Raw genomic sequence first — 5,019 nt, 5'->3', positions numbered from 1 at the left:
AACCCTTAAAATACAATTCTGCACCCAGCAGATACAGACAGATAGATAGATAAATAGATAGATAATATAACTGGCTTGTTATTAGAAAACCAAACTAAATTAAGACAACCTAATCTTGGCCAAACTAAAAAGAAGATTCTCGTGACCCAAAGATCCAGTTTTCAAACTGCAGCTTTTTGGGGTTTAAATGCTTCTGATGTGAGGAACAAAGGTTCAGCCATTGGGGAGAAGGGCAGAGGGCCGAGTGTGCCCAGGCCCATGAGCCAACACACATTCCTCTGCACTGGGAGATGGCTCTTTGAAGCACATTTTAATCAAACTTCTCTGAGGTAATATCCAATATGAAAATGAACTACAAAAAATGAAGCTGATCAAGACATGCCCAGTACTGAATGCCATGAAAAAGGCCTGAATTTTCAGAGGGGAAGGCCAAGCTGTAATTCCTTGCAAAGGGAAAACCACGGAAGCTTTCCAAGAGATTTTTACAGTCTTTTTCTAATTGTTCCCTTTTTCAACATCATTATGCAACCTCCGTGTGCTTTCCTGCTTCTCTACCCCCCTTTATTTCACCCATTCTCCCCCCCCCAAACTTCTTCTAAATGCTGTGAGGCAGCTCCTTTAAGACAGCCAGAAATACAGTGCAGATTTTTCTCTCCTCCTCCTCCTCCTCTCAGTTTAAACTGCCCAAATCTTTCCGGTGAAGAAGCATTGCCCAAAATCTGCTCGCTATTCAAGCAGCCCTGGCAATGACAAGCAGCACTTCATGAATCATCTGTTATATATTGCCTTATCAACACGGTCCACTGCAGGAGAAAGTAAACCTGGCCCACTTTGGGGCTGTGCATAACACAATCAAAATGCAAGTGGCATTAATTACAGGAGGGCTCTGAGGAGTTCCCTCATCCAAGGATTCAATATAGGCTATATATACATATATAGTTTTATATATATATATATATATATATATATATATGAGGCAACGTAAATCGAACCAAAATGCTAACAGCCATTTCCTCCCCCACCACACACAGCTTTTACTTTAATATTTTAAAGGACTATTTACCCCTTTTACTGGTTTCCAATATTGTCACATTTCTAATTATTAAAGCAGACAGCTTTCATGTTTCTGCTGTTTGTCAGCTTCAGCTATTTGTGGCAAACACACATATTTTCATGGGGTTTTTTTTCCCCCCCAAGCCAGACTTCTAAGCTCAGCAAGTGAGGGGAACCTTGCACTGCTCTGTTTCCTTCCACTGCTCTGGAGCATTGGCATGCTGGGGAACCTGGAAGCAAAGGTACATGCAAGACAGAAGCTATCCATGAGGGAAGGGGGCTCAAAACTGAAAAGCAATTGTCCATTCAGCGGCAAGACACATCCCATCAGCTTCTCTGCCCAGTGAAACACAGCCTTACAAAAGCACAAACTCAAGGGATTCCAGCAGGACTCTGATAAAATCTAAACCCACGTACACTAGGTAGCAGGACTGAAAAGGATGACGGAAAAGCGATGGGGTAACTGGAAACAAGCTAAAGGTGAACTGGCAGAGCAAGAAAGTAGAATATGACACCGCTAAAGAAGCCAGCAAGAAGAATACTTGGCAAATATTTAACAAATGTCATTACCAGTGGCCCAATAACATCTTCAATTAATATTTCCTTGTGGTTTGGGACAAGCTCTGCCATTTGGAACAGGCAAGCAACAGATCCCACTGAGCAAATGAACTCCTCTGTGTGTACTCAACCTTGGGTACAAGACGAGGGAAATACAGTCCCGAGGGCTGGGGTTTGCATTTTTTATATATAAATACAACATACACAGTGCCAAGGAGCGCACAAACACTTCTTTAGCTGGAGGAGGACACCAAAGAAGTGCTTTAACCCCAAGATGAAGCTGGCACAGCTGGGCAGTGAGCACTCAGGTTCTCAAACCTTGAAGGGAGCATCACTTAACCCACACAGACCCAGGGTGACCTCGACAAAACGTGGGGACAATGGGTTCCAGTGACCTTACAGAGGTACAGCGTGGCACACCAGCATGGGAGGAACGCTGGAAGATGAAGGAAAACTGTCCTGAAATATTTGCTTCTATCCCATCTTACGTATTTAAGGGCAAGTTTTAGTCTCAACACTTCATCTGCAATGTGTTTGGTCTGCAGCTTCCCTGATTCCAAACCTGCAAATGAACCCTGAGGATAAGTTTCAGTCCCTGCACCAAGTTTCTGGATCACAGATACACCTTAAGCTGGCTTTAAAAGGTCTATTCCCTGGAAAGCACAAAGCATTTGAAAGAGAGATAAAGAGGGCAAACTCAGCTAAACCCACAGGCAGTTTTAACCTTTATTTTGAACAAGCCCTACTCCTCACCCCTGCAGTGCCAAAGGGGACTTAAGGCTGAAGACTCAACTCCAGCTTTTCAGCAAGCTATAAACAGGCAGCTCCTGTGCTTCCACCTCTGCCCCTGGGAGGAAGGAATCGTTCCCTGGGAGGGTGGGCAGGCCCTGGCACAGGGTGCCCAGAGCAGCTGGGGCTGCCCCTGGATCCCTGGCAGTGCCCAAGGCCAGGCTGGACATTGGGGCTTGGAGCAGCCTGGGACAGTGGGAGGTGTCCCTGCCCATGGCAGGAGGTGGCACTGGATGGGCTTTAAGGTCCCTCCCAACCCCAACTATTCCATGATTTTATGGCAGAAGGCTGGGAGAAAAACAGGCACTGACCATGGGGGCTGAAGTTACTCATGCTCAAGCTGCTGCTCTCGAGGAGGGGGCAAACCACAAGGCTGGCACATCACGGGCCGGTGCTGCAAGCAGAACAACCTCACCAGTTGGGCAAAGCCTCCACCCAAAACCATCCCTCAGCTAACACAGGTCCATGGGACCTGCAAACCTCCCCAGCCAGGTGCTCCAAGGCTCAGGAGGCAGGCTGGAGTTCAAGCCCCTGAAGATTTGGGCAAACACCTTGCTAGTTTAAAAAGTCCCTCATTCTTGTATTTACCTTTTCTTGTATTTACCTTTTCCTGCTGTTACTGCACTGTTGGTTTTTATCTTTCCTGCATTAATAGGACGTTACCTGTGAAACGTAAGCACAGCAGAGAGTTGCATCTTCACCAGCACAAAGATTATGCAAGAAACTACTTTTACTGGTTTTATCTACTCATACAATGGTTTGGGTGAAAAGGGACCTTAAAACCCATCTTGTTCCACCCCCCTGCCATGGGCAGGGACACCTTCCCCTATCCCAGGTTGCTCCAAGCCTTGTCCAACCTGGCCCTTTTCTATTTTCCTAGTGATTCACCATCAAAAGGCAAGCAAGAAAGTGAAACTAATTTCCACACTAAGGAGCTCACCTGCATCCCACAGCAGAATCTTGGTATCCTCCACCTGTTATCTCCTACCCTGGACACTCCCTGGGCTTCTCAAGAACTTGATAATTCACACCTGGTAGTGTTCCTCTACTTTAGGATAGTCTGTTTAGGAGATTTTAGGAGATGGCAGCACACAGACACAGACTGCCCAACAAACATCTCCTCCCAAGGGAATACAAGCCTCCATCCCGCTGAGCAAATGACCAATTCTTCTGGCCTTCTGAGCTGATTTTCAAAATGCTTTTTCTAATCCTTTCTAAAGCTAAGTCCTGAAGCAAAACAAACAAACAAACAAAAAAAAAACCCCCAGGGCGGCAAAGTTAAAATTTTGAAAATTTAAATGTATTTTTTCCCTAAGTTTAGACCAGCAAGAGCACAGCTTAATATCAACACCAGGAATCTGTCAGATGCACATGCTAAAACATGCCATCCAAGGACGAAGGGAAAAAGCAGAGAATCCTGGAAAGCTGCATCTTCCACATTTCACTTTATCCAGAAAATCTGCAGTCGCTAAAACTTACTCTTTCTAACTGGGTGGCATTTTACATTTCCAAATGTAATTGAGTGAGCGTGTTGCCATGGCGACAGCAGGGTTCTGCAATAACTTTGTTGCCTTGTAATTGCTGTATATTTGTATACAAGCAGCTGAGCTTTCTTTAATTCAATGCCCTCAACTCTTCCAGCGAGGCTGCGGAGCAGCGACGGCAGCTTTTTAGGCTGAGAACTCCGAACAGTGGTGCTGGAAACATCAGAAACGATTAAAACTCAGTGCTGCGACCGACCGCATTACACACACACACACACACAGAAAAAACCCCACCACGAAACCCTGCCAAGAACCAGATTATTATATAAACTTCAGAGCTCCTTAGCTTTTAAAAAATATTGCCGTTACAACAACAACAAGAAAAAAAAAAAGCACAATTCAGATAATTAACTCCAGGTAGCTTTGGCACCGAGCGAAGCACTTTGAGGGCAGGGAATAATGCAGCACGAGTCCCATTTATTGACAGGGCATAATGCCAGTAAATCAAAACGCGTTGGCCAGCGGATTATCCACTCGCTGTGGCTCCCAGGGCCAAAATAATGCTTGCTCCATCTCCCCGGCCTCAAATCAGCGCTATGAGGACAACGGGATGCAGCTGTGGGAAACGAGCACGGCACCGAGCTGCCTGGTGGGAAAGAAGTGGGGAAGACGGGAGAGAGCCAATGCCTCGCCGCACGCCCCATCCCAGGGTTTTACAAGGCATTTTCACACCCTGAATCCACCCACACCTTCCCGACACAGATCCCCACTCCTTGGGAGCGTTTTCAGAGCTGTAATCCAGCCTGGAATATGAGGCAAGGCTGGAAGATGAAATCCGCTCGTACGGGCGTTAGCGGTGACGAGCCTAATTTATGCAAATCTGCCAAAACAGCCTATTGACAGGCAAAAACCCCACCGAAGGCAGCACCTTCCACTACCGCGGAGTGGGCGCACAACACAATTACGCAAGTGCTTTGAGCGAAGGGCAGGTTCCCTTCCCCTCCAGACGCTGCCCAGCGCCGAGCTCTGACAGCGCCAAATTATTGTTATGTAAATCCATCTGCTCCGCGGGGCTGTCAGGGCGCCGGCCAACACCCCGCACACCGCATCTGGGGCGCGGGCAACATTTTGGGGG

Source organism: Corvus brachyrhynchos, unplaced genomic scaffold (genome assembly GCF_000691975.1).
Source record: "Corvus brachyrhynchos isolate BGI_N302 unplaced genomic scaffold, ASM69197v1 scaffold79, whole genome shotgun sequence".
Classification (NCBI taxonomy): domain Eukaryota; kingdom Metazoa; phylum Chordata; class Aves; order Passeriformes; family Corvidae; genus Corvus; species Corvus brachyrhynchos.
This window is presented reverse-complemented; position numbering follows the sequence as displayed.